This window comes from Carcharodon carcharias, chromosome 12 (genome assembly GCF_017639515.1).
Source record: "Carcharodon carcharias isolate sCarCar2 chromosome 12, sCarCar2.pri, whole genome shotgun sequence".
Classification (NCBI taxonomy): domain Eukaryota; kingdom Metazoa; phylum Chordata; class Chondrichthyes; order Lamniformes; family Lamnidae; genus Carcharodon; species Carcharodon carcharias.
Genome location: NC_054478.1, coordinates 84,380,129 through 84,394,275, shown reverse-complemented (window position 1 = coordinate 84,394,275; position 14,147 = coordinate 84,380,129).

Here is a 14,147-nt window from a genome sequence, read left to right as displayed (position 1 = left end):
ATTTTAAGAAACTAGCTAAAATCTTACTAAAAATGACTAATTGATTATTTCAGAACACAGATTGATAAGATTTGTCAATATAAGGTTAATAACTTGATATCAAAATGGTGCATGAAGTGCAAGAAAACACAATAAGTAGATTATAGTGATTCATGTTTTTGTGTGCACAGTGAAACAGATTAAACCTTCTATCCACAAACAAAATTTGGTAATCCTGAAGTTGTAATTTTCTTTTAGGTCTTCCTGATTTTGTTGTGATAGAGGTCAGATCTTTATCTTCACCTGTCATCTGAAGGCTAAGACCTAGGTAGCAATTGCATGAATCTTAGTCTAAGTACAAGGCCAATGTTTTTTAGTTTCGGGTCCTCATGACCCTTCGACAGAACTTGAGTTCGAGTCCAAGAAAGAGTTGAAATATAAGCTGGTTTAAAGTGTGTGTGTGGGGGGCGGAGAGATAGAGAGACAGAGAGGTGGGGGGGGGGGGAGGGGGTGGGGTGGGTGTGGTTGTAGGGACAAACAAGCAGTGATAGAAGCAGATCATCAAAAGATGTCAACAACAATAGTACAATAGAACACATAGGTGTTAAAGTTAAAGTTGGTGATATTATCTAAACAAATGTGCTAATTAAGAATGGATGGTAGGGCACTCAAAGTATAGCTCTAGTGGGGTTTTTTTTATATAATGGAAATAGGTGGGAAAAGGAAAATCTTTATAATTTATTGGGAAAAAAAAGGGAAGGGGAAAACAGAAAGGGGGTGGGGATGGGGGAGGGAGCTCACGACCTAAAGTTGTTGAATTCAATATTCAGTCCGGATGGCTGTAAAGTGCCTAGTCGGAAGATGAGGTGTTGTTCCTCCAGTTTGCGTTGGGCTTCACTGGAACAATGCAGCAAGCCAAGGACAGACATGTGGGCAAGAGAGCAGGGTAGGGTATTAAAATGGCAAGCGACGGGGAGGTTTGGGTCATTCTTGTGGACAGACCGCAGGTGTTCTGCAAAGCGGTCGCCCAGTTTACGTTTGGTCTCGCCAATGTAGAGGAGACCACATTGGGAGCAACGAATGCGGTAGACTAAGTTGGGGGAAATGCAAGTGAAATGCTGCTTCACTTGAAAGGAGTGTTTGGGTCCTTGGACAGTGAGGAGAGAGGGAGTGAAGGGGCAGGTGTTGCATCTTTTGCGTGGGCATGGGGTGGTGCCATAGGAGGGGGTTGAGGAGTAGGGGGTGATGGAGGAGTGGACCAGGGTGTCCCGGAGGGAGCGATCCCTACGGAATGCCGATAAGGGGGGTGAAGGGAAGATGTGTTTGGTGGTGGCATCATGCTGGAGTTGGCGGAAATGGCGGAGGATGATCCTTTGAATGCGGAGGCTGGTGGGGTGATAAGTGAGGACAAGGGGGACCCTATCATGTTTCTGGGAGGGAGGAGAAGGCGTGAGGGCGGATGCGCGGGAGATGGGCCGGACACGGTTGAGAGCCCTGTCAACGACCGTGGGTGGAAAACCTCGGTTAAGGAAGAAGGAGGACATGTCAGAGGAACTGTTTTTGAATGTAGCATCATCGGAACAGATGCGACGGAGGCGAAGGAACTGAGAGAATGGGATGGAGTCCTTACAGGAAGCGGGGTGTGAGGAGATGAGGTCAGTGACAATCCTGGAAACAATGGCTTGACCGAGGTTTTCCACCCACGGTCGTTGACAGGGCCCTCAACCGTGTCCGGCCCATCTCCCGCGCATCCGCCCTCACGCCTTCGCCTCCCTCCCAGAAACATGATAGGGTCCCCCTTGTCCTCACTTATCACCCCACCAGCCTCCGCATTCAAAGGATCATCCTCCGCCATTTCCGCCAACTCCAGCATGATGCCACCACCAAACACATCTTCCCTTCACCCCCCTTATCGGCATTCCGTAGGGATCGCTCCCTCCGGGACACCCTGGTCCACTCCTCCATCACCCCCTACTCCTCAACCCCCTCCTATGGCACCACCCCATGCCCACGCAAAAGATGCAACACCTGCCCCTTCACTTCCTCTCTCCTCACCGTCCAAGGACCCAAACACTCCTTTCAAGTGAAGCAGCATTTCACTTGCATTTCCCCCAGCTTAGTCTACTGCATTCGTTGCTCCCAATGTGGTCTCCTCTACATTGGCGAGACCAAACGTAAACTGGGCGACCGCTTTGCAGAACACCTGCGGTCTGTCCGCAAGAATGACCCAAACCTCCTCATCGCTTGCCATTTTAACACTCCACCCTGCTCTCTTGCCCACATGTCTGTCCTTGGCTTGCTGCATTGTTCCAGTGAAGCCCAACGCAAACTGGAGGAACAACACCTCATCTTCCGACTAGGCACTTTACAGCCATCCGGACTGAATATTGAATTCAACAACTTTAGGTCGTGAGCTCCCTCCCCCATCCCCACTCCCTTTCTGTTTCCCCCTTCCCTTTTTTTTTCCAATAACTTATAAAGATTTTCCTTTTCCCACCTATTTCCATTATAAAAAAAACCCACTAGAGCTATACCTTGAGTGCCCTACCATCCATTCTTAATTAGCACATTCGTTTAGATAATATCACCAACTTTAACTTTAACACCTATGTGTTCTATTGTACTATTGTCGTTGACATCTTTTGATGATCTGCTTCTATCACTGCTTGTTTGTCCCTACAACCACACCGCCCCCCCCCAACCTCTCTGTCTCTCTATCTCTCCGCCCCCCACACACACACTTTAAACCAGCTTATATTTCAACTCTTTCTTGGACTCGAACTCAAGTTCTGTCGAAGGGTCATGAGGACTCGAAACGTCAACTCTTTTCTTCTCCGCCGATGCTGCCAGACCTGCTGAGTTTTTCCAGGTAATTCTGTTTTTGTTTTGGATTTCCAGCATCCGCAGTTTTTTTGTTTTTATCTCTGTGTTTAATTGACTGCCACTGCTCTTCAAGAAATGCCTACCTCCTTGAAGAAGTTCTGTTCCTCTCTGCGACAAGATTTCCGTATCTCTCTGTTGTCTTGCTCACCTTCCTTGCTTTCCATTTCCCTCCTAGTGTTTGACAAGGTGTTTACTAAAACCCGCTTTCACAGCCATATCTCCTTTCTCAGTGACTGTCTCCGTATCCGACTTACCCCACGTGGATTTCAACTGAAATTCCACCCCTCATGTTTCGAACCCACCCAGGATTACAGGTATCTCCGGGACATAAAACGTTTCTTGGACTGCTGTTCCCGTCACATTCTGAGATCCACACTCAGTGCCATGCACCGCCATATGAACACACTCGACCTCTCCCTCCAGCAGCACCGCCGTACTCTTTTTCAAAGCTGCGCGTGTCCCCAGTTTCATTTTATCCTTCAGCTCATCCGACACCTCAACAAGAAACTTTTTCTCTTTCTCTCAAGTGCTAAGGAACGCAAGCTCCAACAACTCATCGACACCAACACCCATCTAGGACCCTCCACCCCTGCCTGTCCCTCCGTCCCCACCCCATCTTCCAATCCCAACCCCAGCCGTGTATTCACTATACTCCCTGACCTTCCCCTCTCCGATGCTGAACGTTCAGTGCTCAGCAAAGGACTTAGTTTCATACCCTTACGCCCTCACCTCAATGAATTTCGGGCTCGGCATGATACTGAACTCTTCTTCCGCCGTCTTCGTCTCCGGGCTCACTTCTTTGGGCAGGAGTCCTCTCCCAGTTCAACGGATCCTTTTACCCATCTCCAATATTCTCCCTCCGCCTGGACCCCTCCCTCTGGATTCTTACCTTCTCTTGATCTTTTCATTGAGAACTGTCGGCGCGACATTAGTCGTCTCAATTTCTCTGCTCCTCTCACCCATTCTAACCTGTCTCTCTCTGAACTTACTGCACTCCATTCTCTCAGGGCCAACCCTGACATTGTCATCAAACCCACTGACAAGGGTGGTGCTGTTGTTGTCTGGCGCACTGACCTCTACCTCACGGAGGCTGAGCGTCAACTCGCAGACACTTCCTCCTATCTCTCCCTGGACCATGACCCCACCACTGAACATCAAGCCATTGTTTCCAGGATTGTCACTGACCTCATCTCCTCTGGGGATCTCCCTCCCACAGCTTCCAACCTGATAGTCGTCCAACCTCGGACGGCCTGCTTCTATCTCCTACCCAAAATCCACAAACAGAACTGCCCCGGTAGACCGATCGTCTCAGCTTGCTCCTGCCCCACAGAACTCATTTCTCGTTATCTTGACTCCCTTCTCTCTCCCCTTGTCCAGTCCCTTCCCACCTACATCCGTGATTCCTCTGACACCTTACGTCACATCAACAATTTCCAGTTCCCTGGCCCCAACCGCTTCCTCTTCACCATGGACGTCCAATCCCTCTACACCTCCATCCCCCACCAGGATGGTCTGAGGGCCCTTAGCTTCTTCCTCGAACAGAGGCCCGAACAATCCCCATCCACCACTACTCTCCTCCGTCTGGCTGAACTTGTTCTCACGCTGAACAATTTCTCCTTCAACTCCTCTCACTTCCTCCAAATAAAAGGTGTGGCTATGGGTACCCGCATGGGCCCCAGGTATGCCTGTCTCTTTATGGGGTATGTGGAACATTCCTTGTTGCAGTCCTACTCCGGCCCCCTTCCACAACTCTTTCTCCGGTACATCGATGATTACTTCGGTGCCGCTTCATGCTCTCGTCAGGACTTGGAAAAATTTATTAATTTTGCTTCCAATCTCCACCCCTCCATCATTTTCACGTGGTCCATCTCTGACACTTCCCTTCCCTTCCTTGACCTCTCTGTCTCAATCTCTGGTGATAGACTGTCCACCAATATCCATTACAAACCCACCGACTCCCACAGCTATCTCGACTACAGCTCCTCACACCCCGCTTCCTGTAAGGACTCCATCCCATTCTCTCAGTTCCTTCGCCTCTGTCGCATCTGTTCCGATGATGCTACATTCAAAAACAGTTCCTCTGACATGTCCTCCTTCTTCCTTAACCGAGGTTTTCCACCCACGGTCGTTGACAGGGCCCTCAACCGTGTCCGGCCCATCTCCCGCGCATCCGCCCTCACGCCTTCTCCTCCCTCCCAGAAACATGATAGGGTCCCCCTTGTCCTCACTTATCACCCCACCAGCCTCCGCATTCAAAGGATCATCCTCCGCCATTTCCGCCAACTCCAGCATGATGCCACCACCAAACACATCTTCCCTTCACCCCCCTTATCGGCATTGCGTAGGGATCGCTCCCTCCGGGACACCCTGGTCCACTCCTCCATCACCCCCTACTCCTCAACCCCCTCCTATGGCACCACCCCATGCCCACGCAAAAGATGCAACACCTGCCCCTTCACTTCCTCTCTCCTCACCGTCCAAGGACCCAAACACTCCTTTCAAGTGAAGCAGCATTTCACTTGCATTTCCCCCAACTTAGTCTACTGCATTCGTTGCTCCCAATGTGGTCTCCTCTACATTGGCGAGACCAAACGTAAACTGGGCGACCGCTTTGCAGAACACCTGCGGTCTGTCCGCAAGAATGACCCAAACCTCCCCGTCGCTTGCCATTTTAACACCCCACCCTGCTCTCTTGCCCACATGTCTGTCCTTGGCTTGCTGCATTGTTCCAGTGAAGCCCAACGCAAACTGGAGGAACAACACCTCATCTTCCGACTAGGCACTTTACAGCCATCCGGACTGAATATTGAATTCAACAACTTTAGGTCGTGAGCTCCCTCCCCCAAATCCACCCCCTTTCTGTTTCCCCCTTCCCTTTTTTTTTCCCAATAAATTATAAAGATTTTCCTTTTCCCACCTATTTCCATTATAAAAAAAACCCACTAGAGCTATACTTTGAGTGCCCTACTATCCATTCTTAATTAGCACATTCGTTTAGATAATATCACCAACTTTAACTTTAACACCTATGTGTTCTATTGTACTATTGTTGTTGACATCTTTTGATGATCTGCTTCTATCACTGCTTGTTTGTCCCTACAACCACACCCTCCCCCCCAACTCTCTGTCTCTCTATCTCTCCGCCCCCCACACACACACTTTAAACCAGCTTATATTTCAACTCTTTCTTGGACTCGAACTCAAGTTCTGTCGAAGGGTCATGAGGACTCGAAACGTCAACTCTTTTCTTCTCCGCCGATGCTGCCAGACCTGCTGAGTTTTTCCAGGTAATTCTGTTTTTGTTTTGGATTTCCAGCATCTGCAGTTTTTTTGTTTTTATCTCAATGTTTTTTAGTTATCGTCTTTCTAATAAATAGTTGAGTCTTAGCAGAGAGAAAAAAAATGGTGGTAACATCATCATATTTTCTTCACTGATCCTACTCCAGCAGTTCTGCACTACCAAGGTAAAAAGTATGGGAAGCTATCCGAGATGTAAGTAAAATCCACAGCTAACAACAGTTGAAGGGCTTTACCAAATTGTTGCAAACTGTAGTGGCACTGTCAATATCTTAACCTGACACATTGATACTTATTGTGTGAATGATGCCCTGTAAATGTCAAACCATTTGCAAATTATTTATGTCACTTTTCCACTATTGTTTTAACAGTACATAAATGGCCTCTCCAGTGTAACACTGTCAGCAAAAAAAAGCTGAACTGAGCTTTTTCCTATAGTTGGATGCTGAGCAATCTGTACAGGGACGAACGTACACAGGGCTGTCATTTGTCCAAGACTGTACATGATCTGAAGGTTTTTCACTTTAAACGCCAACCTATGTGGCAGATGATGTATGTGTTTCTTCAGTTCTGTGATTACCAGCTCAGAGCTGTGGTGCTACACTCTTCACCTCATCAGTTCCAGGAGCTGCGTTCCAACGTGGGTGAAGTATTCGCAGCAAGATGGCTTCTGACATTCAGTGAGGAGGTGGCATTCTGCTGTAATTTCGGTTTATAGATTTTTGAACAAATCTTCTGCTGCTGGCTGACTAAAACAATGTGTCTGCTGAACTATTAGTATCCATACATTATATTTGCGGACTTATCTTTTCAGAAACATCTAACTTTTATAGAAAGCTACTGTCACTATCTGAAGGTGGCAACAGACACAATTCTTCAAGCGCATAACCCAGTTTGGATTTGTAAGACCAGATAATGAGCAGCAGTTTTTCTCTGTAGTGAATCATTAATCAGAGAAATGATCCTTGCTGGTGTTTAGATGTTTTCCTTAATTCCTTACCTCTGGCCTGCTGCCCCACTAGTGTCAAAATTATTATTTCTCACCCAGCAGGTGATAAATAACAACTTCAGCCATGATTAATACTGTGAATTTCTCAACCAGACTAATGTAAAAAACAAAACCTGCAGAACAAGTGGGTGATAATTGTTGTGAGAGCCATGGGAGCTATGGTCTTGCTTGTAAAAGAAACTGCAGGAAATGAAGCGCACACTAGTAGCCCAGCTGATCCTAAGAGGCATCATTAGAGGAACATCCCTTGCAGCCTTCATTTGAACATCCCTTTTCTTTCTTCTCCCAACTGTACACTTGAATCATTTGGTCAAAAATCAGTTTGTATATCTGGCTGGGGCTCATTGAAGGGACTCAGAACCTTGTGCAAAGTTCTACAAGTAAAGTGCTACACTAACAATAACAACCATAATCAATTATGCCTGGTTAGTCAAGAACTTTGATCAGCAGGCAGCTACAAAGGGATATTGCAGTCCAGCTATCTTTCATATGCAGCTTCTTTCAGGATTACTATTTCAGTACCCGAGTAATTAATAGTAATGCATCAAAAGGCCTGGATATTTCAAAAATTTAAAATATTGGTACATCCTTTGTATTGTTACAACTGATATAGTGACCACGTAAAGTTTTTCACAATTGGTTTGGACTTGACATTTAGTCTTTGGACTGGCGATATATTGTGTTTCTCGCTTATTGTTAATTTTGCATTTGTGGCATGATGTACAACATCAGCTCATTGTAAATTTGAATCATTTGGAACAAATTGAAACAATTTTGGCAACATTGCAACATATGCACCAAAAACATTCCAATACAGACCAGGCAAATTGTGCTGCATTTAGAATTAATACTTTGTTACTTTATAAAAACAATGCTTTTTATTTGATTAGTTTAAACCTTTCATAAAGTTTGCAAATTACAAAGGCTTTTGTTCATTCACTTCGCTCTTCCTGCAATATGTTTTATTGCTTTTGTTCTTTGATTTCGAACTTTCTTTCTAAACATTCAAAAGCCGTCACGCTGCCCTGTGGTGGATTTGCAATGTCAATTTAAAACATACCAGTCACGTTATTAGCAATTCAAATATTTTCAAACATTGAGATGAAGTGCTGAGAAAAACGTACAAAATTCTGTCGTGCATTCTGTTTATACAAATCATACTGCAAGCAGTTTCCCATCAAACAATAACACTTGAGAATACTCTATAAATATGGTGAAATAAATCTATATTGACCAACCTTTGGGCTGACTCCATTCAGACTTTATGGATAGGCAAATCTCCAAAATACAGGTTTAAAGATGGATTATCAATTTGTCATTGGGCCCGATTAATACTTACTATATGAGTGATGTGCAACATCAGCTCATTGTAAATTTGAATCATCACTGATGAGTTTTAAATAGCTTGAAGTAAGATTAAATTTTATTTTTTTTGGTAGTATCTAGAACTGAGAAGAAATGGAGTATCATTGCTATAAGATTAGTTCTGTTCTACACTGAGGCAGAGCTTTTAGATTGTGTAGAAAATCTCATTTTAACTTGTTAAACATACTAAAATGTTTACTCTAAAATACAATATTAAGATTGAATAAAGCAAAGAAATAAACCCCTTTAAATGTACATAAAAGTATGTCACAGATCTTAGCTTTACATCACAAACATTTCTTTACACAGTAAAAGCAAGATAACATTAAAGAAGTCTTCAGTAAAAAAGTTAAAGTTCACAGCTCAAAGTATAAATAGAAGGTGAAGCTAGAAGCTGTGGGCTAAATTTGATTGCTCCCCAAACCATTTCTATTGACTACAATGTAGGCAGCATGCCAACTGTGTTGCCTGCTATTTTAAATGATTGCAGCATCTAGTCAACACCAACTGCATTGTTTATTGGCTGGGTGTTGTTGCAGGGGACCAATATTGTGAGTGGCTAGCACCAATTAAAGCTAAAATTCACCTCTTAAGGGGAAGCTGACATTATGGCTGGAGCAGGTGTTGGGAGTTTTTTGTGAGTAGAATCCTACCAGGGAAACACTGAAGAATGGTACAATGTGTGAGAGATAGTCTCTGAAGTTTTCAGATGTTGCACTTGGTGAAGGAAATGCAGAGCTGAGATGTTCTGCATCTTCAGGGGGTCGCATGACCTTCAAGACACAATCAGTAAGAGCAAACAGAGGAGAGGAAAAGGCAAAGAGTAAAGCCCTGAGGACCTGGATGCAGTGCCGCAAGAATTTCAATATCCTCACAAGTGGTCAAGGTCAGTGAATCCATTTTCAAAAGTCATATTAACACCCTCTCCCCACCCCCAACTGGCTATCTGTCACTTGTTTCTATGTTGTGCTTTCACAGACCGCTGATCCTTATTCTGCTATTAACACATTCTGCTATCTTACCTTTATGCCACTATCAGCACCTTCTTTGGTTTTTACTACTACCATTAATACTCACTTTGTCTTATGTCCATGACATCTTTGTCAATCTCTCCTTAGCTCCCACCTATCCCTGACCTCCTTTCTAGCTCCACCCCCACATAAACAATATAAAATCCATTACATTTCTACTTCTCTTTAGCTCTGAAGAAGAGTCATACGGACTCAAAAAGTTATCTGTTTCTCTCTCTACAGATGCTGCCAGAACTGCTGAGATTTTCCAGCATGTTCTGTTTTTATTTCAAATTTCAGCATCTGCAGTATTTTGCTTTCTTTCAAAAATCATATCCTACAAACTGCACTGCTAGCATCAGACACTGCTCAATTCATCATATCCCCTCCACTCACCTACCAACAGTCTCTATCAAATCCTGGCTCATATCTGACATCCATATGCTCCAACACATTGTGACACACTTTGCCCCACTGCTAGCCTCACACCCACATCTCACAGCTTGCACAGACTGCCAGATATTCAACTATGGCATCTATATCACCCAAATAGATTGCACCACACCCATTAACACACTTCCTTCTCTCTTGCAGGACAAGGTGACACACAGCTGGAGGCAGCAGGAGTTAATCAGAGGAGTTAATCATGTCCTAACCTCCTTGGAGTTGATAACTGAGGCCTTGGCCAAAATGATTGAAAATGATGGTATCCTCACACCTAATCCTCCTCCTACTCCCCTTCATCCCATGTTCTCTTCTGATTTACAAACTTAGATGGTGTAAGCATGCACCTCTTTCTACCCCCTCCCCACACGATCTTACCCAAGAAGTGTACCGTGGCCAGAAAGTGGAGGAGCAGCAAGAATACAATGATGAAGAAGGCAAAGCACCACCGCTCAATTTCACACTCATAGCCACTAACTCAGATAGTAGCATCCGTATGTAATTTAGTGGAAAGCAAAGAGGCGGGATCTGCACATGGAGACACACTGGGCAGTGGCAATTACTTCATGGAGCATAGAGTATGAATTTACCATCTTCTCACCCTTGGCATTCCATCAATGCCCTTTGCTGGTGCCAATCAGCTAGCCAGCTCAGACTGCTGCTGCCCACACAGAAATGGTGCAGTCTGCAGCCAAGAATTTCTGGCCCAAAGCTGCTTGAGGACGTTCTCCAAGGCCATCTGCAGGCAGGCATTAAAGGAATGCACCAGGGTGATTAGTTGACTTTTGTACAGATTATGGAATGTTTCAACTTATAAATTTTGTTTGAAATGTTTGTTTTGTGGTGGCATTTAATTTTGCATCGTGGCCAACTTGACAATGTGATGGTCAGTGACAGAGGGGCAGTAAGACGTGGGACAGTTGGTGAGGGGGAATTGAGGTTACGGTTACTGGTGGGATGAATTCTTCCAGACAAATTTTCATCATGTTTATTTGGTTAACACTCAAATGCATATTCTTTTGAGAAAAATTTATCAGCCTTTGAGGCAATGCAGCACATATTCATTAGAATGATGCCGGGACTCCAAGGTTAAGCTTTGAAGAGTGATTAAACAAGCTAGGGTTATATTCTATGGAATTTAGAAGGTTAATGGGTGATTTGATCAAAGTTTTCAAGATGTAGATAGAGAGAAACTATTCCTGCTGGTTGGTAAGTCTAGGGCTAGGGCATGTAGTCACATAATTAGAGCCAGGCCTTTCAGAAGTGATGTTAGGAAACCATTTCTTCAAGCAAAGGGTTGTAGAATCTTGGAACTCACTTTGCAAATGGCAAATGATCGAATGCTAATTTTAAAACCAACATGGATAGATTTTTGTTAGCCAAGTTACTAAGAGATACACAGCAAAGGCAAGTCAATAGAGTTAGGTCGCAGATCAGCCACGATCTTACTGAATGGTGGAATAGGCTCAAGAGTCTATCTAGCTACTTCTGTCCTGTGTATATTTAATCTAAACTAAAGTGCAAGCTTCTGTTCAGTTGGTAGCCACTTTCACCTCTGAGTCATGAGGTTATGGCTCAAGTCCCACTCCAGGACCTGAGCATAAAAATTAAGGCTGAGCAACTGCTGACTGTCAGAGATGCCAACTTTGGGATGAGATGTTAAACTGAGGCCCTCGCTACCCCCTCAGGTAGATGTAAAAGATCCCATGGCACTATTTTGAAGAAGAGCCAGGGAAGAAGAGCCAATATTTAACCTTCAATCAAAAGCAGATCATCTGTTAATTGTCACATTGCTGTGTGGGACCTTGCTGCTTGCAAATTAGCAACTGCTTTTATTAGCTACATTACAATAGTGACTTAAACTTCAAAAATACATTGGCTGTAAAGCATTGAGATGGCAGGTGGTCTTGAAAGGTGTTATATAAATGCAAGCTTTTCTTTTCTAAAATAATCTGCAGGTTAATTGATGCCACAACCAGTCAAACTGCAAGGAAAACAGTATTATAGGGAAACATTTTAAACAGCTCACTAAAACTAATATTTTTCTAAATATTATATAATATGCTTATTCAGATTTTATCCAGGCCAAGAAAATCTATCATAAATGAACAGAAATTTTGTCCAAATAAAGAAACCAGGTAATAGGCTGGACTCTAAGCTAAATGCAAAATACTGCAGATGCTGGAAATCTGAAACAAAAACAGAAAATGCTGGAAAAACTCAGCAGGTCTGGCAGCATCGGTGGAGAGGGAAACAGTGTTAACGTTTTGAGTCCGTATGACCATTCTTCAGAGCTGAAGAGAAGTGGAAATGTGATGAAATTTATACTGTTTAAGGGGGTGGGGGAGATGGAGCTGGATGGAAGGCCAGCGATAGATGGGAACAAATGAGGGATTGACAACGATGTCATGAACTAAAGGACAAAGGGAGTGTTAATGATTGTGGTTAGTGCTAAAAAAGGTGCTAATAGTGGCATAAAAGTAAGAAAGCAGAAAGTGAAAACAGCAGAACAAGGGTAGCATTGTGTGAAAGAACAACATGGAAATAGTAACAGATGGCCATAGGGGCTGGGATGGGGGAGGGGGGCAGTGGTGGTGGGAAAAAGGATAGAAAATGGGATAGAAGAGGCAATAAAAAAGGGAATTAAATCATGGATTAATGAATAAAAATAAGTGGATAAAAAATAAAAATTAAAGTAGAAAGGGGGGGGGGGGGGTGGGTGGGGGGGAGCAGGAGGATTTTAAAAAAGCAGGTGAGGATTGGAGAGAGTTCATGGTCTGAAGTTGTTGAACTCAATATTCAGTCCGGAAGGCTGTAAAGTGCCTAGTCGGAAGATGAGGTGCTGTTCCTCCAATTTGTGTTGAGCTTCAGTGGAACATTGCAGCAGGCCAAGGATGGATATTGGGCATGAGATCAGGGTTGTATGTTGAAATAGGAGCAGGGAGGTCTGGGTCATGCTTGCAGACAGACCGAAGGTGTTCCACAAAGCGGTCACCCAGTCTGCGTTTGGTCTCTCCAATGTAGAGGAGACTGAATTGGGAGCAGTGGATGCAGTAGACAAAATTGAACACGGTGCAAGTAAAGTGCTGCTTCACCTGAAAGGGGTGTTTAGGCCCTTGGGCAGTGAGGATGGAGGTGGTAAAGGGGCAGGTGTTGCACCTTCAGCAATTGTATGGGAAGGTGCCATGGAAAGGGGATGAAGCTGTTGGGGTGATGGAGGAGTGGACTAGGGTGTCCCAGAGGGAACATGGAATGCTGACAGCCGGGGATGAGGAGAAGGCTTTTGGTGGTGGCATCGTGTTGGAGTTGGCAGAAATAGCGGAGGATGATCCTTTGGATGCGGAGGCTGGTGGGGTGATAAGTGAGGACAAGAGGGGCACTATCCTGATTCTGGGAGGGAGGGGAAGGTGTGAGGGCAGAGGTGAGGGTGATGCTGAGGGCCCGTCGACCACAGTGCTGGGGGGGGGGGGGGGGGGGACACGCGCAAGGGCAAGGGGTTGGGGGGTGGAGAGGGGTTGTACTTTGGTTAAGTAAGAAGGAAGACATGTTAGAAACATTGTTTTGGAAAGTGGCATCATTGGTACAGATGTGGCAGAGGCTAAGGAACTGAGAGAATGGGATGGAGTCCTTCCAGGAAGCAGGGTGTGAGGAGCTGAGGAGCCAATGGGCTTGCAATGAATATTGGTGGACAGTCTATTACCAGAAATGGAGACAAAGAGGTCAAGGAAGGGAAGGGAAGTGTCTGAGATGGATCATGTGAGGTGATAGAGGGGTAGAAATTGGAAGCAAAATTGCTAACTTTTTCCAGGTCCAGACAAGAGTGTAAAGTGGCACCGAAACAGTCATCAATGTACCGAGTAGGACTGGAACAAGGAATGTTCCACATACTCCATAAAGAGAGGGGCATAACAGGGACCCATACGGGTACCCATAGCCACACCTTTTATCTGGAGGAAGTGAGACAAGTTTAAGGAGAAATTGTTCAGTGAGAGAACAAGTTCAGCCGGGCGGAGGAGAGTGGTGGTGGATGGTGATTGTTCAGGCCTCTGCTCAAGGAAGAAGCGGAGAACCCTCAGGTGGGGGTTGGAGGTGTAGAGGGATTGGATGTCCATGGTGCAGAGGAGGCAGTTAGGGGCAGGGAACTGGAAATTGTTAATCTG